General features: G+C 41.6%; 1 protein-coding gene across 1 annotated transcript in view; it reads right to left on the bottom strand.

The window, feature by feature from the left end:
• The window catches only part of MSLN (mesothelin), a 77,910-nt gene extending 57,164 nt beyond the window's left edge, over positions 1–20,746 (bottom strand). Inside the window, exon 1 of the mRNA XM_058157222.1 lies at positions 20,726–20,746. The gene's annotated coding sequence lies outside the window, so the exon portion shown is untranslated. The remainder of the gene's footprint in view (positions 1–20,725) is intronic.
• Between the last annotated feature and the right edge of the window lie 367 nt (positions 20,747–21,113).

The raw sequence follows: 21,113 nt of genomic DNA, 5'->3' as shown, positions 1-21,113 counted from the left end.
TCAGGAAATTTCTCCTTAGTTCTAAGTTGCTTCTTTCTTTGATCAGTTTCCACCCATTGCTTCTTGTTCTACCCTCAGGTGCTTTGGAGAACAGCCCGACTCCCTCTTCTTTGTGGCAGCCCCTGAGATATTGGAACACAGCTATCATGTCTCCCCTAGTCCTTCTTTTTGTTAAACTAGACATACCCAGTTCCTGCAACCGTTCTTCATATGTTTTATCCTCCAGTCCCCTAATCATCTTTGTTGCTCTTCTCTGCACTTTTTCTAGAGTCTCAATATCTTTTTTACATCGTGGCGACCAAAACTGGATGCAATATTCCAAGTGTGGCCTTACCAAGGCATTATAAAGTGGTACTAACACTTCACGTGATCTTGATTCTATCCCTTTGTTTATGCAGCCCAGAATTGTGTTGGCTTTTTTAACAGCTGCTGCACACTGCTGGCTCATATTTAAATGGTTATCCACTAGGACTCCAAGATCCCTCTCACAGGTACTACTATTGAGCAAGGTACCACATATACGGTACTGGTGCATTTTGTTTTTTTGGCCTAAATGTAGAACCTTACTTTTTTCACTGTTGAATTTCATTTTGTTAGATAGCGCCCATGTTCAAGTCTGTCAAGATCTTTCTGTAACTTGAGCCTATCTTCTGGAGTGTTGGCTATTCCTGCCAGCTTGGTGTCATCTGCAAATTTGATGAGTTCCCCATCTATCCCCTCGTCCAAGTCATTGATGAAGATGTTGAAGAGTACTGGGCCTAAAACAGAGCCTTGGGGTACTCCACTGCATACTTCCCTCCATGTGGATGTAGTTCCGTTGAGGACTACACGTTGAGTGCGGTTGGTCAGCCAGTTACGAATCCATCTGGTGGTGGTGCTGTCTAACCCACATTTTTCTACTTTATCTAGTAGTAGGTTATGGTCTACTTTATCAAATGCTTTACTGAAGTCCAAGTAAATTATATCACTAGCATCCCTCTGGTCTAGTAATTTTGTCACTTTGTCAAAGAATGCAATACGATTAGTCTGGCATGATCTGTTTTGACAAACCCATGTTGGCTTTTGGTTATTACTTTGTTTGCTTCTAGGTGTTTGGTGATTCGTTGCTTGATTATCTTTTCCAGAATCTTCCCCGGTATTGAGGTCAGACTGATAGGTCTGTAGTTTCCTGGATCTGTTTTTTTTCCTTTTTTGAAGATGGGAACTACATCAGCTCTTTTCCAGTCCTCTGGCAGCTCCTCTGTGCTCCAGGATCTTTGAAAGATATAGTTCAGTGGTTCTGAGATCACGTCTGCCAGTTCCTTCAGAACCTTGGGGTGTAATCCATTCGGTCCTGGTGATTTGAACTTGTCTAGGGTAGACAGGTGTTCACTTACCTTTTCTTCCCTATTTTAACTTGTGTTTCTAATCTGTTTTTGTAGTGCTGTTTTGATAGGTTGGATTGTTTTTCCTTTTGTGTAAAGACAGATGCAAAATATGAGTTAAGTAGATCTGCTTTCTCCTGTTGCTTGTCATCTTCTTGCCACTTTCTCCCAGCAATGGGCCAATTGTTTCCTTGACTTTTTCTTGTTTTTAACATGTTGGAAGAAGCTTTTTTTGTTATTTTTTACTTTTGTCGCTAGCCTTTGTTCATTGTGAGCCTTAGCTTTCCTCACTTCATCTTTACAGGCTCGGGCTATTTGCTGATATTCTGCCTTAGTTATTTGCCCCCCTTTCCACTTTTTATATTTGTCCTTTTTGTCTTTCAATTTGTCAGATAGTTCTTTATGCATCCATGCTGGTTTCTTTTGAGATCTACTATTTTTCTTCTTCATTGGTATTGTGTTAGACTGTGCTTTTATAATCTCACTTTTCAAAATTTCCCAAGCTTCTTGAGTTGTTTTCCCCCTGAGGATTCTCATCCATTGAATCCTTCTCAAGCTCTCTCTAAGTTTATTGAAATTAGCTCTCTTAAAGTCCAAGACTCTAGTTTGACTTTGTTCTACTACTTGTATTTGCTTAATGTCGAATTCCAATATTGCATGGTCACTTGTCCCCAAGGTTCCTGTAGCTTCAACACCTTCTATCATTTCATCTCTGTTAGTGAGAATTAAGTCCAATATGGCTGATCCTCTTGTCGCCTTCTCTATTTTTTGGGAAACAAAGTTGTCTGCTAGGTTTGTTAGGAACCTGTTGGATCTTCCACTTGGTGCAGAGTTTGTTTCCCAGTTGATGTCAGGGTAGTTAAAATCCCCCATTACTACTGTGATGTGCTTCCTACATACCTTAGTTAGCTGACTAGCAAAAAGTTCATCTACTTCCTCTGTTTGGTTGGGTGGCCTATAGTATAGACCTATGGCAATATCGTTTTTCACCCCTTTTATATTGACCCAAATACATTCAAGATGATTTTCATCATTGTTGTGCTCTATTTCTGTAGAGATGTAGTTATTTCTTATATATAGTGCAACTCCACCTCCTCTTTTATTTGGTCTATTTCTTTTAAATAATTTATATCCCTCCAACTGTATGTTCCATTTGTCAGTTTCATTTGATTTCTTGTTTTTCTTTTTCAGTGTTATTGTGCTGAGATGGGCTTTTTTGGTAATATTTTTCAGTTTCCTAAACTTTTTGAGTTATTTTCCCCTTAAGGATTTTCATCCAAGGAATCTTTTCCAAGTTCTCTCTGAGTTTGTAAAATCAGCTCTTTTAAAATCTAGGTATCATTATTTTCTATTGCTTGTAAAGGAAAGACAGAGGAAGGTGGGAGGGAGGAAAAATGGAGTTCTTTTTAGTATGAATCCTTTCATGTACTAATAATAGATGTGCAGAAAATATTTTCTTATTTGACAAGTGATTTAATGTCCTTTAATATATATATTGATTTTTCCATAATCCAATCTAAATTAATCTTCTAAAATATACACTGATTTTTATTTTTATTTTAAGTATGCACTGATCTTAAAATATGCACTCATTTAAATATAGAATATGCAATGGTTTTATTTAAATATACTGCACAGATCATGCAGTCATCCTGTGTTTATGCCTTTTTTGTAGAACTGCAGCAGCTACCTGTGTTTCACCATCAACATTCAGCAGCAAAATGGAAGTTTTTACGGGATTGATTTTTGACTTCTTTTACTCAAATTAATGATGTCATTTTTCTCCCCATTCCCTGTTCTTCCTCTCTTCCTTTATGCTGTTTTTTTTCATTGTAAACTTACAGGCAGGGGCTCTTAAGGACCTTATGAAGATTACTCAGCATCCATACTTTATCTATTGAGACAGGTTAAAATAAAATAAATAGCTAAATAAATAGAAAAGGAATCCTTTGATAAAAGGACCCCAATCTCCATGTGCCAGCAGTGGAAGAAAGAAAAAAAAGTGGAGGCATGTGGCGTCCAGCCAGAGAGGCCAGCCCAGCAGAAGCTGCCCATTCACTGTATGGCTCAGTGATCTTCCATCCATCAGTGCTTCTCTGAGGGACATGATTGTTTCAAAGGCTTTGCTTCCTTCAATCCTTTATCAAATAACACCCAAGGACGTGTTACAGCATTATTACAATACAGAGGAACTAGTACAAACAGGCATCTCAGTAGATGTCATTCAGCTTTTTGGTTTCCTTTCTTCTCAATTCCTCTTGGTGCCTTCACTTTATTATTTCACTCCTTTAAATAGGGAAGACCACAGATGAACCCAATTTTAATACCATCATAATCTCCTCCCCAAAGATGTGCTGCTAAAATTGTAGATGTAAAATTCTGTAGTATGAATTAATAATATCATTGCACTCAGCTATTGGTGGATTTAATGTACTGTATAATTTCACTGTAGTAGTAGTTACTATTTTTAATTTGATTTATATTTCATTATTCTGTGCTAAAAGCAACATTTATGTATTCCCCCTGCAGCACTAATCTATTTCCTATATTAAAATGTTGCCTGTTTTTGTTTAAAACAAAATTGGACCTTCTGGAAGCCTAATATGTGCATTGGTATTAAATTTGTGGTCACTTCCCATTATTATACAAACTCACATGATTAAAAATGGACTGCAAAAGTCTGGACGATCACAAGAAGATAGCAAAGAAAGATGAAGCTTTTAACTTGTTGCTTCCATCGAGAGATAGTTATTCTGAATTTTGCAGCCCAATCTAGTAACCCCAGTAGAAACAGAAAACCGAGTATCATCCATTTATATTCAGCTGTCCTCAGTGGTGGGATTCAAGTAATTCAACAACCGGTTCTCTGCCCTTTCTTTCAACAATCAGTTTGCCAAACTTCTCAGAAAGTTAACAACCGGTTCTCCCGAAGTGGTGCGAACTGGCTGAATCCCACCACTGGCTGTCCTACATATGAAGTCAGCACTCTGGTTCTGTACACAATAGAATCAAATGAATTTCAAACCTATCAGTTGCATTTGAGCAGCAGGTGAAATTTGGTTGGCTTTAACAGTTCTTCTCATGTTTAGTGTGTTGTGTAAAACAGGGCATTTGGTTAGTTTCTTGATCGACGTATGTAGGGAACAAAGTCAGACCATTCAGTGGGTTCTCTAAAAAGTCATTCTATTTTCATAAATGGTCTTCCTCTTGAACTGAAAATTTGTAAACCAATGATGATTAACTATCTTTTTCCAGACCACGCATAATAACTACAAAGATGTTGAACTACAGTTTGACCAGGTAATTAAACAGTGGAAAAGACAAAAATATTCCAAGGCAGCATAAACCTCTCTTTCTTTTTTTGTTGCAGCTGGGTGACAAAAGTGGTTTATGATTTGTCACCAAAAAAGCAGCATTTTATTTTTTTTATTTTTTATTTTTATTTATTTCTCAAATACAACAGTATATATAAGTATAAGCATGAAATAACCATACGAATTGGATACAATCAAAGGGAACATTAGGACAGGAACGGTAGGCAGGCTTGTGCTCTTATGCACGCCCCTTACAGACCTCTTAAGAATGGGGTGAGGTCAATAGTAGATAGTCTTTGGTTAAAGCTTTGGGGATTTTGGGAAGAGACCACAGAGTCAGGAAGTGCATCCCAGGCATTAACAACTCTGTTTCTAAAGTCATATTTTCTGCAATCAAGATTGGAGCGGTTCACATTAAGCTTAAATCTATTGTGTGCTCGTGTATTGTTAAGATTGAAGCTGAAGTAATCTTCGACAGGAAGCACATTGTAGCAGATGATTCTATGAGTTATACTCAGGTCATGCCTAAGGCGATGGAGTTCTAAATTTTCTAAACCCAGGATTTCAAGTCTGGTGGCATAAGGTATTTTGTTGTTTACAGAGGAGTGGAGAACTCTTCTTGTAAAATATTTCTGGACACGCTCAATTGTATTACTGTCCGAAATGAGGGGTGGGTTCCAGACAGGCGAGCTATATTCGAGAATTGGTCTAGCAAATGTTTTGTATGCTCTGGATAGTAGTGTAATCTTTCTGGAGAAGAAGCTACACAAGATTAAGTTTACAACTTTTAAAGCCTTTTTGGCGATGTAGTTGCAGTGGGCTTTGGCACTTAGATCGTTTGGTATGAAAACTTCAAGATCTTTGACAGGGTGAGGGTCATCTATAAGGTAATGCCCATCAAGCTTGTATTTAGTATTCTGATTCTTTTTTCCAATGTGTAAGACAGAGCATTTGCTGGTTGAGATTTGGAGTTGCCAAATTTTTGACATTAATTTTTACATAAATTTTTGAAGTAGAGGTGGCTTTAGTCTCCAAAACTGGGAGCTCTACTATCAGGCCGCAATGCTCGTGAATTTTCCTCATTTCTTCTAATTGCTGTTTATGTCCCACCACAAGCCTGTGTAAACAAGGCATTACGAACTCTAGCTGACCAAATCATGGAGCCTGAAGCCAAACACCCTGATTCACTGGCCATTGTTTTAGGAGATCTAAACAAGGCAAACCTAAGGAAAGAGCTACCAAAATACTTTCAGCATGTCAATTGTCCCACCAGAGGCAAGAATACTCTAGACCATTGCTACACAACACTAAAAGATGCTTATCGGTCTTTACCACGAGCAGCTGTAGGACACTCTGATCATTGCATGATTCACCTTGTACCTGCTTACAGTCAAAGACTTAAAGCCACAAAACCAATAATTAAATCAGTGAAGACCTGGACGGAGGAATCAAAATTAAAGCTACAGGCATGTTTTGACTGCACTGATTGGAATATTTTTAAAGATACCTCTGCAGACCTGGATGAACTCACAGATACTGTAACATCATATGTCAGCTTCTGTGAAGACCTATGTGTACCTACAAGGAACTTGCGAATATAAAGTAACAACAAACCTTGGTTCACACCTAAACCTAAGCAGCTACGACATTCCAAAGAGGAAGCCTACAGAAAAGGTGATAAAATGCTGTACAATCAGGCCAGAAATGCACTAACAAGGGAGATCAGAGCAGCAAAAAGAAGCTACTCTGAAAAGCTAAAGAATCAGTTTTCAGCAAATGAACCAGCAAACATGTGGAAAACTCTTAAACATATCACCGGCTATGGCAAACCTCCTTCCCAGGCTGAAGGTAATCAACAACTGGCAGATGACCTGAATGAGTTTTACTGCAGGTTTGAAAGGAAACTACAGCCACCTATCTCCACAACCCCCATCTCAGACACACCAACAACAGCCAAGCCTCCTACAACTGACCCCATTTCATTGGGTTCACAACCCCTAGTGATCACAGAAAAGGAAGTGCAGGACCTATTTCACAGACAAAAGCCAGGAAAAGCTCCAGGCCCAGACAAGATAACTCCTTCTTGCTTAAAAGTCTGTGCTGACCAATTGGCCCCCATCTTCACCCATATTTTCAATAAATCACTAGAGATGTGCTATGTTCCTTCTTGCTTCAAACGCTCTACCATCATCCCAGTGCTGAAGAAGCCCACCATCAAGGAACTGAATGACTACAGACCAGTTGCTTTAACATCTGTAATCATGAAAACCTTTGAAAGGTTAGTGCTTTCCTACTTGAAAACCATCACGGATCTGCTGTTAGACCCCTTGCAATTTGCATACCGAGCAAATAGATCAACAGATGATGCTGTTAATATGCTCTGCACTACATCCTACAGCATCTTGAGTCTCCAAAGACCTATGCAAGGGTCCTTTTTGTAGACATTAGTTCAGCATTCAATACCATCATTCCAGACATTCTTCTAACTAAGCTAAACCAGCTACAGGTACCGGAAAAGACTTGTAAGTGGATCACAAGCTTCCTAACAGGAAGCAGCAGGTGAAGCTAAACAAGATTACATCAAATACCTGTACAATTAGCACAGGGGCCCCCCAAGGCTGTGTGCTCTCCCCACTTCTCTTCTCTCTATATACCAATGACTGCATCTCCAATGATCCATCTGTTAAGCTACTGAAGTTCACAGATGACACAACAGTGATTGGTCTCATTCGAGACAATGACGAATCCGCATATAGACGAGAGGTCGAACGACTAGCCTTGTGGTGCAAGCAAAACAATCTGGAACTGAACACACTCAAAACCGTAGAAATGGTGGTAGACTTTAGGAAAAACCCTTCCATACTTCCACCTCTCACAATACTAGACAACACAGTATCAACAGTAGAAACCTTCAAATTTCTAGGTTCTATCATATCGCAAGATCTAAAATGGACAGCTAACATCAAAAACATCATTAAAAAAGAACAACAAAGAATGTTCTTTCTGCGCCAACTCAGTAAATTCAAACTGCCCAAGGAGCTGCTGATTCAGTTCTACAGAGGAATTATTGAGTCTGTCATTTGCACCTCTATAACTGTCTGGTTTGGTTCTGCAACCCAACAAGAAAGACACAGACTTCAGAGGATAATTAGAACTGCAGAAAAAATAATTGCTACCAACCTGCCTTCCATTGAGGATCTGTATACTGCACAAATCAAGAAGAGGGCCGTGAAAATATTTACAGACTCCTCGCATCCTGGACATAAACTGTTTCAATTCCTACCCTCAAAATGACGCTATAGAACACTGCACACCAGAACAACTAGACACAAGAACAGTTTTTTCCCGAAGGCCATCACTCTGCTAAACAAATAATTCCCTCAACACTGTCAAACTATTTATTAAATCTGCACTACTATTAATCTTCTCATAGTTCCCATCACCAATCTCTTTCCACTTATGACTGTATGACTATAACTTGTTGCTGGCAATCCTTATGATTTATATTGATATATTGACTATCAATTGTGTTGTAAATGTTGTACCTTGATGAACGTATCTTTTCTTTTATGTACACTGAGAGCATATGCACCAAAACAAATTCCTTGTGTGTCCAATCACACTTGGCCAATAAAATTCTATTCTATTCTATTCTATTCTATTCTATTCTATTCTATTCTATTCTATTCTATTCTATTCTATTCTAACATGGCTTAAAGAATGGATCCAACTACAAAATAAACAAGTACTAACAATAGAAAGCCATGATCTCCAGATTGGTTGGTACAGTTTCCTCTGGGATGGGAAAAATAAATACCATACATATTTTCAAAGACACTTATTAAGAAATGCCCTTTTACAAGTTTGGGAGAAAATTAAGAAGGATCATTATACAAAAGTCCCAGTTTGGCTATCAACTATGGAAGCAATATTACACCTGAGTACCACGGATCTGAGCAAAATGATAAGGTATGCAGAGCTACTGAATGAAAAAGGGGAATTAAAATAAATTCAAGACTCAAGACAACAAGGATTAAACATGGAATGGTGGCCATATCTACAAATAAAAACCAGATTCAAAAAAGATCAGGAGCAATATGGCATACATAGAGAACAATTGGATATAGACAAAATTCTATTAGGATCGGGGGGGAAATGATCACAAAAATTTACAATTTCCTCTTAAAATACAAAATGGAAGATGAAACAGTAAAAGAAACAATGATCTGTTGGACAAAAAACTTCGGGCATAATATAAATTTGGACGTGGGACAATTGTGAGATAGAAATTATAAATTAACAATGGCAGTAACTTATAAAGAAAATTTGTATAAAATGATGGCATTTGTATCATTTGTAAAATTTGTATCATAGATGGCATTTGGTATGCGAGATTGGCCAAAATGTCCCCAAATTTACCACCGAATTGTTGGAGATGTGGGTACAAACTAGGTACATACTACCATATGTGGTGGATGTGCCCCAAGATAAAAAAAAATGACAAAAAATTAAAAAATTGGCTAGAAGGAATTACCCAGCTAAAAATGGAATTTAAACTGGAACTTTATTTATTAGGAATAATTAACCCAAAAATAGATAAATCTTTGCAATACCTAATACTTCATATATTAATGGCAGCAAGAATCGCTGTCGCATATGGATGGAAACAAAATAATGTTCCAGGAAAGGAAATAATAATCTGAAAAATCTTACAATGTGCAGAAATGGACAAGATGATGCTAGAAATTAAGGAAAGGGAAGAGTCGGAATACTACAAAGTGTGGAATAAATTATATGATTGGTTAGAAAAAAGAAATCAAAATAATAAATTGGAATGTTAACCTAATTAAGTTAAAATTAGGAAGTGTAAACCACTGAATTGTGTTAACCGGATAAGGACAGATTGGTAAATAAATACCAATGTAAATATAGCATGTAGAGGATCGATTGAATAAGAACAGCGAATATATATATATTTATGTTGATACGGCAAACTGTAAAATAATATATGATGTAATGTTATGTCTGTTATGTATATTTAATGTGTTTTTGGTTTTTGTTGTATTTTTCTTTACGTTGTTTTTAAAAGTTAAAAGTTTAATAAAAAATATTTTTTAAAAAAATAAAAAAACCCATCAGTTAAAATTCCTTTACCAACTAGCATAACTACTAACTAGCATTACTAGCATAACTTCCCTGCCTGATAAAATGAGATGGGCTAATGAGGTGGGGCATAGCTGGTTCTGTAGGTAACCTGGTCCTTTGTTATGCAGGACTTTATATGTGATTACCAACACCTTGAATTGGATCTAGTACCGAGTACAATTTGTGGAGCAAGGGTGTTATATGTGCCCCACTGTTGGAAGTTAAATACACTCTGTGTCTTATTCCAAGCTGGGAGAGAAACGCAGAAAAAATATGTTTGAGAGCAGGCTGCAATCGGAAAAGAGGTTTATTGGCCCAGTAACAGCAGTGACAACAGCAAGCGTTTCTAGGGGCAGCTAGCAAATTTGTCTGGTCAGTAGATGAGTTTTTATATATTTGGGGGGCTTTGAGATGTCTGGGTCTTTTATTATTTAATTGTGTTTCAAAATTTCTATTATGGTCTACAAGGTCTCAGGGGGTTGGACTAAATGACCTCCAAGATCCTTTCCAACTCTGTTATTACCTGTCGAGACCAGCCCTAAAGGTAAAGGGAAAATGCAAATCCCCTGATCTAATCCTCCCAGCCTAATCTTGTCAGTTTCATCTCCTGGTTTATTCTGCCATCTATTTGGATATTGCTTTAGCCAAGTCCGGTTTTACAATGTATATATTGTTTTTGAATTAAAACTTGGTTTCCTTCAGCTTTACCTGCAGGCTATTTTAGTGGAGGAAAGACTGGGTTTGCTTTCTGCCTTTTTAAAGGAGATATTTCTCCTCTTCTCCTTTAGGGGAAATATTCTTTTTTTTTAAAAAATTAAATATTTTTTATTTTTTAACAAAAAACAACAAGAAGACATAACAAACACTAACATAAAACATATACTCCTTCTTTACATCAGCTTCGTTTCGGTATTCCTCTATTATTTACATTTTTTCCCTTCTCGTTTCCTTTAATTATACTTATCTTTTTTGTCCCATTATCCCTAATTTCTGTATATATTCCATCATACCTATCATTGTAACAATTCATTTTCTTTCATGCACTACCCATTTTTTTAAAAATTCAAAACGTTTTACAAAAAAAAATATTCCCCCCCTTCCCCCCCAACCCCCCTCCCTTGGCTAATCCCTCCCCCCTCCCCCCTGACTTCCCGGATGAAGCACAAGGTATAATTAAAAATAAAAATAAAAATAAAAAAGGGCCGCGGTGTGGCTCAGGCTGTAAGAAGCCTGTTATTAAACACAGCTGCCTGCAATTACTGCAGGTTCAAGCCCCACCAGGTCCAAGGTTGACTCAGCCTTCCATCCTTTATAAGGTAGGTAAAATGAGGACCCAGATTGTTGGTGGGGCAATAAGTTGACTTTGTAAATATATACAAATAGAATGAGACTATTGCCTTACACACTGTAAGCCGCCCTGAGTCTTCGGAGAAGGGCGGGATATAAATGTAAACCAAAAAAAACAACAACATATGCTAAAAAAATTTTCCCCAAAAACTATTATACCAATTTTCCCTCTCTAGCTCTGACTTCCTCCTAACATAACCAAATCCTTCAGGAGAAAGAAAAAAAATTTAACAATTAACAGTAACAAAATATATAAATCAATAGAAGAGATTAATCCTAAAGTATTTAAAACCAACTAAAGCATAAAAATCCAATCCAATTCAAAGAATATCTCCCTTTTAGCTTCTATAACCATATAATTTCCCCCCCAAGTCTTTCTTACATAAACTCTTTCAAAAATATTCTATTCAAAATATAATACAACACATTATAAAGTTTCAATACCGAGAATTACAGTAGCTATTCAAATTTAGTCCTTCCTCGTCAAAATCCAGTATAAATCCAAATACCTAGTCTTTTATGATAGATATAAAACATATAATCAACCCATTTCTTCCAGATCTTCCTCACATATTGTCTTTCAGGGACAGTAATATTTTTGTTTGTTAATAATTCAAAATAGAATAGAATAGAATAGAATTTTTATTGGCCAAGTGTGATTGGACACACAAGGAATTTGTCTTGGTGCATATGCTCTCAGTGTACATAAAAGAAAAGATACGTTCATCAAGGTACAACATTTACAACACAATTGATGATCAATATATCAATATAAATCATAAGGATTGCCAGCAACAAGTTATAGTCATACAGTCATAAGTGGAAAGAGATTGGTGATGGGAACTATGAAACGATTAATAGTAGTGCAGATTCAGTAAATAGTCTGACAGTGTTGAGGGAATTATTTGTTTAGCAGCGTGATGGCCTTCGGGAAAAAACTGTTCTTGTGTCTAGTTGTTCTGGTGTGCAGTGCTCTATAGCATCGTTTTGAGTGTAGGAGTTGAAACAGTTTATGTCCAGGATGCGAGGGATCTGCAAATATTTTCACGGCCCTCTTCTTGATTCGTGCAGTATACAGGTCCTCAATGGAAGGCAGGTTGGTAGCAATTATTTTTTCTGCAGTTCTAATTATCCTCTGAAGTCTGTGTTTTTCTTGTTGGGTTGCAGAACCGAACCAGACAGTTATAGAGGTGCAAATGACAGACTCAATAATTCCTCTGTAGAATTGGATCAGCAGCTCCTTGGGCAGTTTGAGCTTACTGAGTTGGCGCAGAAAGAACATTCTTTGTTGTCCTTTTTTAATGATGTTTTTGATGTTAGCTGTCCATTTTAGATCTTGCGATATGATAGAACCCAGAAATTTGAAGGTTTCTACTGTTGATACTGTGTTGTCAAGTATTGTGAGAGGTGGAAGTATGGAAATGGTTTTTCCTAAAGTCTACCACCATTTCTACGGTTTTGAGTGTGTTCAGTTCCAGATTGTTTTGGTTGCACCACAAGGCTAGTCGTTCGACCTCTCGTCTATATGCGGATTCGTCATTGTCTCAAATGAGACCAATCACTGTTGTGTCATCTGCGAACTTCAGTAGCTTAACTGATGGATCATTGGAGATGCAGTCATTGGTATACAGAGAGAAGAGAAGTGGGGAGAGCACACAGTCTTGGGGGGCCCCTGTGCTAATTGTACAGGTATTTGATGTGATCTTGTTTAGCTTCACCTGCTGCTTCCTGTTTGTTAGGAAGCTTGTGATCCACTTACAAGCCTGTTCCGGTACCTGTAGCTGCTTTAGCTTAGTTAGGAGAATGTCTGGAATGATGGTATTGAATGCTGAACTAAAGTCTACAAAAAGGACCCTTGCATAGGTCTTTGGAGACTCAAGATGTTGTAGGATGTAGTGCAGAGCCATATTAACAGCATCATCTGTTGATCTATTTGCTCGGTATGCAAATTGCAAGGGGTCTAACAGCGGATCCGTGATTGGTTTTCAGGTAGGAAACACTAGCCTTTCAAAGGTTTTCATGATTACAGATGTTAAAGCAACTGGTCTGTAGTCATTCAGTTCCTTGATGGTGGGCTTCTTCGGCACTGGGATGATGGTAGAGCGTTTGAAGCAAGAAGGAACATAACACATCTCTAGTGATTTATTGAAAATATGAGTGAAGATGGGGGCCAATTGGTCAGCACAGACTTTTAAGCAAGAAGGAGTTATCTTGTCTGGGCCTGGAGCTTTTCCTGGCTTTTGTCTGTGAAATAGGTCCTGCACTTCCTTTTCTGTGATCACTAGGGGTTGTGAACCCAATGAAATGGGGTCAGTTGTAGGAGGCTTGGCTGTTGTTGGTTTCAAGGATAATGCTTGGTTTCAAGGATAATACTTTTGTCTCTTGCCATTTTTTTTGATGCATTAATCTCTGTCTTTCCTTCATTACTCCTTTTGAAAAGTCAGTCACAATATTGCCTAATAATTCCTTATGTCCAAAAATCCACAAATTACTACTATATATTCCATCAGTCCAAAGAGAGAATTCTTGAAAAGCATTAAGCCTGTAAGTTTTTTCAGTTCGGGAGACAGCCTCCTGTAACACAAATTCTGACATTTCATCCAAACTATTTAAAGGAAACTTCTTTACATCAACTTGTTTATTCACGATCAAATCTTCATATTTATCCACTTTTGTTTGTATCTCTTCCATTGCATTTAAGTCCTGATCACACTGGTTAATTTCCTCCAAGCCTTGATCCAAAAAGTCCCCATTTTTTATCAGTTCGTATTTTTGAATAATTAAATACATTCTTTCTGTGTAATCCTGTATAAAGTCACGAATCCATTCTTCTGAAAGAACCTTCATTTATTTATTTATTTATTTATTTATTTATTTCGATTTTTATACCGCCCTTCTCCCGGAGGACTCATGACAAAGTTCTTGCTGAAAATCCCCTTATGAAATACTTAAACAACGTAATATAATCCAACAATCCACAATCCAACACAATAAGATGAAGTCTCCATTCAGTTTCGATTTCGCAGCAAGGCTATCGGTCTATTTGCAATTAGTCTGAAACGCCATTTTAAAAGAAGGGGGAAATTTTTTTTTTCTCTCTTTAAGAAAAGGAGGAAGTCAGAAAATCAACAATACTTGCAAACCAGTAATTGTTCACTCATGCTTCTTCCGTTTGCTTATAGGAATCCACAAAAAGAAATCAATTGTTAGCAGAACTTGGACACCTTCCTCTTTTCCTGCTTTTGCAGGAGACGCGCTGGATACTGGAGATAGGAGGAATTCAATGGGACTCGACCTTTCGGGACTTTGCATAACAAAAAAAGCCCCTAGGGGAATCTACCATTCTCCCCCCTGCTCTTTCCCCTGCTCTCTCAACCAGAGAGGGAAAATTAAGTCGGGAACAGCTGTTCGTAGCTTTTACCATATCCAGCTTTTACCATATCCAGTGCGGAGTGCCATAAATTAGCACCCAGCGAGAAAGGTGGCGCCAAGCGGAAGCCATGCACTACCCATTTTTGTATGTGTATATTTATTTATTTATTTATTGTTTCAATTTCTATACCGCCCTTCTCCCAAAGGACTCAGGGCGGTTTACAGCCAAAGTAAAGACAGTTAGTACAATTTTTAGGACCAGTATATGTGACCCTTTCCCCTTTTTTGTCATTTACCATTTCTAATTTCTATCCAATTATACAATTTATTCCATATTATATAATATTCCGTATCTTTATTTTTTATTTTTTTTTATTTTTTTTATTTGATTTTTATACCGCCCTTCTCCCGAAGGACTCAGGGCAGTGTACAGGCAGAAGTAAAAAAGACAATACAATGTACAATTTAAAATGTAAATTAAAAAACTTATTATAATTAGCCTGAAACTTTAAAATATATAAAAAACTAAAATCCCATTTAAAATTGATATTAAAAATTTAAGAAATTTAAAAGACCAATAAAATTCAAGCCAGCCCCGCGCGAATGAAAAGATGTGTCTTCAGTTCGCGGCGGAAGGTCCGAAGGTCAGGTATTTGGCGTAAACCCGGGGGAAGCTCGTTCCAGAGTGTGGGAGCCCCCACAGAGAAGGACCTTCCCCTGGGGGCCGCCAGCCGGCATTGCTTGGCGGACGGCACCCTGAGAAGTCCCTCTCTGTGAGAGCGTACGGGTCGGTGGGAGGCATGAGGTAACAGCAGGCGGTCCCGTAAGTACCCAGGCCTAAGCCATGGAGCGCTTTAAAGGTCGTAACCAAAACCTTAAGTGCACTCGAAGGCCACAGGTAGCCAGTGCAGTCTGCGCAGGAGCGGTGTTACGTGGGAGCTACAGTAGCTCCTCTATCACCCGCGCAGCTGCATTCTGGACTAACTGAAGCCTCCGAGTGCACCTCAAGGGGAGCCCCATGTAGAGAGCATTACAATAATCCAAGCGAGAGGTAACGAGCGCGTGAGTGACTGTGCACAAGGCATCCCGATCAAGGAAGGGGCGCAACTGCCGAACCAGGCGAACCTGGTGGAAGGCCCTCCTGGAGACGGCCGTCAAATGATCTTCAAACGACAGCCGTTCATCCAAGAGGACACCTAAGTTGCGCACCCTATCCTTTGGGGCCAATAACTCGCCTCCAACAGTCAGCTGCGGCTGCAGCTGACTGAATCGGGATGCCGGCATCCACAGCCACTCCATCTTGGAGGGATTAAGCTTGAGCCTGTTTCTCCCCATCCAGACCCGTACGGCTTCCAAACACTGGGACAGCACTTCAACAACTTCATTGGGGTGGCCCGGGGTGGAAAAGTACAGCTGGGTGTCATCAGCGTACTGCTGGTATCTCACCCCGAAGCCACTGATGATCTCACCCAACGGCTTCATATAGATGTTGAACAGAAGGGGCGAGAGAATCGACCCCTGCGGCACCCCACAAGTGAGGCACCTCGCGGTCGACCTCTGCCCCCGTCAACACCGTCTGCGACCGGTCAGAGAGATAGGAGGAGAACCACCGATACACGGTGCCTCCCACTCCCAATCCCCCCAACCGGCGCAGCAAGATACCATGGTCGATGGTATCAAAAGCCGCTGAGAGGTCTAATAGGACCAGGGCAGAGGAATAACCCCTGTCCCTGGCCCTCCAGAGATCATCCACCAATGCGACCAAAGCTGTCTCCGTGCTGTATCCGGGTCGGAAGCCGGACTGGAACGGGTCTAGATAGACGGATTCATCCAGGTATTGGGGTAGCTGTCGCGCCACAGCACTCTCTACAACCTTCGCAACAAAGCGAAGGTTGGAGACTGGACGATAATTACCCAAAATAGCTGGGTCCAAAGAGGGCTTCTTGAGGAGGGGTCTCACCACCGCCTCTTTCAAGGCGGCAGGGAAAACCCCTTCCAACAAGGAAGCATTGATAATCCTCTGGAGCCAGCCTCGTGTCACCTCCTGAGTGGCCAGTACCAGCCAGGAAGGGCACGGGTCCAGTAAACATGTAGTGGCGTGAAGCCTCCCCAACAACCTGTCCACGTCCTCGGGAGCCACAGGGTCAAACTCATCCCAAACAGACTCAACAAGACGTGCCTCCTCTCCCTCGCTTGGATCATCCCAATTTCGGTCCAGACCATCCCGGAGCTGAGCGATTTTATCGTATAGATAACCACTAAACTCCTCGGCACGTCCCTGCAACGGGTCATCCTGCACCTCCTGATGAAAGAGGGAGCGGGTCACCCGAAACAGGGCTGCCGGGCGGTTATCTGCCGACGCAATGAGGGTGGAGGCGTAAGAACGCCTCGCCTCCCTCATTGCCACTAGGTAGGTCCTAGAATAGGTCCTAACTAGTGTCCGATCAGCTTTGGAACGGCTGGACCTCCAGGTGCTCTCTAGGCGTCTTCTCCGGTGTTTCATCTCCCTCAGCCCCTCGGAGAACCAAGGGGCCGGACGAGATCTGCGCCGGGTCAGAGGCCACAAAGGCACGACACGGTCCAAGGCCCCAGCCGCGGCCTGTTCCCAGGCCACGACTAGTTCCTCAGTCGTGCCGTGGGCCAGATCCTCAGGAAATGGCCCAAGCTCCGTCAGGAACCTCTCGGGGTCCATCAGGCGCCTGGGACGGAACCAACGAATAGGTTCCGTCTCCCTGCGATGGTGGGTGGCGGTTCGGAAGTCTAGACGAAGGAGGAAATGATCGGTCCATGACATTGGTTCTGTTACTATATCATCTAATACCAGATCATTTAACCACTGTCCAGAGATATAAATCAAATCCAGCGTGCCTCCCCCCATGTGCGTAGGGCCATCATTTACTCGAATCAGGTCCAAGGCCGTCATGGAGGCCTGGAACTCCCGAGCTGCAGTCGATAACAGGCCAGCTGATGGCAGGTTGAAATCCCCCATGACTATAAGTCTGGGGGTCTCAACCGCCACAGCGGCGAGTACCTCCAACAGCTCGGGCAGGGCTGTGGTTACGCAGCAAGGAGCCAGGTACGCGATCAACAAGCCCAACTGATTCCTATGGCCCCACCTCACATAGAGGGATTCACAGCCGGCAATCTGAGGAACAGTGGCCTCCCTCGGCTCTATATCTTCCTTAATGACAACCGCCACCCCTCCACCCCTACCTTGGGCCCTCGGCTGATGAAATGCTCGGAAACCTGGAGGGCACAGCTCAACAAGGGGAACCCCCCCCTCTGGACCCAACCAGGTTTCCGTAATGCCCATAAGGTCCGCGGACTCCCCCTGAATAAGATCGCAAATCAGGGGAGCTTTGTTAGCCACGGACCGGGCATTGCATAACATCAACCGAAGATCCAAGTTCTGAGGATCATGGCCGCCCGAGGAACGGGTAGGAACTGGGGGGCCGGAGCACGTGATCGCTTTCAGGCATCGAACATGTGCTCCCAGCTCTCGATACGGCCCCCCCCCGCCATATCTGCCTCTCCCACTAACCACACAGATGGAACCACACTCATCTTCAGGAACATCACTCTCCCCCAAAACCTTCGGACCTTTTAAAACCCCGCCGCAAACACGCGCAGTGACTGGCCCCTCCCTCGGCGAGCTACCCCCAATACCCACCCTTACCCTCCCCCCCCTTAAAAATTCCCTATCTAAAAATCCCCACAGGTTCTTTCTATGCGCATGCCACCTCTGTGGATCCCAAGACCCGTCATTGAGGCCGGCCCTCGGTAATGTAGGGGGCCATTCCTGCGAGGCGGGGGCACCTCACAGGCGCAAGAGTTCAATTGAGGAATATCGCATAATAAAATCGGCGAAAAAATTGGCTCCATCTCGAAATTGGCTGAGATGATAATATAAGGTTAGTCCTCAGTTAAGGACGGACGTATAATAATCCGGTCAATGGACAATCATGATGGTATCTCCTGTTCAATATCCGGACCCAGATCTTAGTTTGGTCCAATAAATATGAGGTCTTAAGTCCAGGATAAATAGTCCAAAGCCAAGTCCTAAACATGAGAAAAAAGGGTGGGGTTGGTGTTTCGTGTCCACTCTCGATGGAATTCGCTGTTCCCAGACAAGTCCCCTCTCGGTTCCCAATGACCCACAGGGTCATAATAAATGGCCATAAAGATCGCAAAAGGCCAGGAAACTGTTGATGATATCACAGTATCAGGGGAAAAGAACAGGCCAGGAAACAGAGCAAGGTACCTCCATTGTCTTACTCTCTGCCGGCCTCAGGCAGTCCTCCAATAACCGGCTCCAGATTCGTCCAGCCCACACTCACCAGGGGTCACTCCATCTCGGCCACCAACACCCCTGGAATGTCCGGGTCCGGCTCGTTCCAGAGACCAGGTCTCTCCAGGTCTCTCCAGAAACCCTCCAAGAGGCCTCATGAAAAGGCAAGGCCTCCCCCGAGGGGCCGAAGGACGGGAGGAAACAGGACGCCCAGCTGGAAATAGAGGCCGCAACAGGCCATCGCAGGCCGCAATAGGCCGCAAAAGGCCGCCAGAATGAAGAAAGGCCGCAAGAGAATAAGTCCAGAAAGCCTTCATGGCCACAGCCACACAGTGGAAACGCCAAAAAGCGGAAGATGAAAAATGGCAAAAGCTGTTGAAACGCCAGAAAACCGCTGCTGTTCCAGTTCACCACTTCCCCCTCCGCTGCAGTTCGTATTCACAGCCGAGGGAAAAGGGCCCAACGACACACGACCGAGTTAAAAAACAGGCCGGCTCACCACCCTACCGGTGCCACAAACATGGCCGCCGCCATCTGCCGCTCACCTTCCCGAGTCCGTTCCTGGCAACCGTGGGGCTTAAAAGGTCTGAAAACCTCTCCCACGGCTGCCGGAGACTTCAGTTCTTCCGATCAGGGGCATGGGCGGCTAAGCAGACGGCCAGGGGCGCTGCCATCTCGTCAAGGCCAAGAGCACCGCCGACGCCGATCCTCAGAGCGCCGCCATCTTGCGCATGCGCAGAAACTGTTATCTTCCTTTTCTCCTTTGTTAATTTATCCATCTCAGCACAGTCCAGGATTTTCCCTATCACTTCCTCCTCCAATGTTATATTCTCATGTTTCCAGTTCTGTGCATAAGATATTCTTGCAGCTGTTATTATGTGTAAGATTAGATACCTTATTTCTTTACTATATTTCCTATTTACTAAATCTGCACTACTATTAATCGTTTCATAGTTCCCATCACCAATCTCTTTCCACTTATGACTGTATGACTGTAACTTTGTTGCTGGCAATCCTTATGATTTATATTGATATATTGACCATCATTTGTGTTGTAAATGTTGTACCTTAATGAACGTATCTTTTCTTTTATGTACACTGAGAGCATATGCACCAAGACAAATTCCTTGTGTGTCCAATCACACTTGGCCAATAAAAAATTCTATTCTATTCTATTCTATTCTATTGAATATTCCCAGCAAAAAGGTCTCTGGTTTCCAGTCTCTGTGTTGGTCAGTTATTTCTTCCAGCCATTTTCTGATTTAGGCCCAAATTTTTTTTGCAGATGGACATGTCCACCCTAGGTGGTAATACTTTCCATATATATTCATATATATAAATATTCTATTCTGCTTCTTTTCTTATTCTGCATATAAGAGGGAGGGCTTCCTCCACCAATATGGCTCTTGTGGCTGCACTCTGCACCAGCCGAAGCTTCCGGTATTTTTTCAGGAGTAGCGCCACATAGAGCATGTTGCAATAGTCTAATCAGGAGATCAGGAAACATGCCAGCCACATGTCTTTGGACAATGGCATCTGGACTGCCATCTGTCAAAAATGGTGTAGGGTCTGTTGGATGGGGGGTTGGATTAGATGACCTACAAAGCCCCTGCATCTGTATCTAATTGAAAAAGGCTGGGTCCCACAGCTAGGAAATGAAGATGAGCACCGTCCCCTAGAGTAGGATATGACTGGACAGGGGAAACCTTTAAAATATAGTGACAAATATAGTCATTTGAATTTGCAGCAGCAGCCAATATTTCTTGTTTATGGACTTGCATGTTTCCAAAATATTTCATAACCTTGGCTCCAGAATTCTGCCTCTTATTTCTTTGACCACTTGCATTTAGGTAAAGTTTAATGTGTGTAATATCAACTCGCGAAGCATTCCTGACCTGCTCTTCGGTTGCCATAGGCAGGAGGACGGGGAATCGAGTCTCGCAGCTGCATCGAGGAACTTGCACTTCAGTCAAAACAGAGGTGGCCTTGTGTGTTGAGAATGTATTAAAATTAGTATCAGGAAATGGAAATGAATGAAATCATGTGTGACCAGTTGCTAGACACACCCTGGCACAATTTTCTCACATTGTGGATTAAGTTTAAAAGGTTCACACCCAGTAAAATAATATCTGGTATGAAGAACTATGGTTTCCAGTGAGATCTTTCCTCCAGTCACGAGAAACACACAGGATCAGTGACTTGCAATGTGCATTCCTTTTCCTTTCCCGTTTCTCTCCCCCCCCCCCGCCAACATATGACTGCCACTGCGGGTGGTGGGGGGAA

This window comes from Ahaetulla prasina, chromosome 14 (genome assembly GCF_028640845.1).
Source record: "Ahaetulla prasina isolate Xishuangbanna chromosome 14, ASM2864084v1, whole genome shotgun sequence".
Lineage (NCBI taxonomy): Eukaryota > Metazoa > Chordata > Lepidosauria > Squamata > Colubridae > Ahaetulla > Ahaetulla prasina.
Note: the sequence above shows the minus strand (reverse complement) of the source record. Positions and strands in the feature narration are given on the sequence as shown.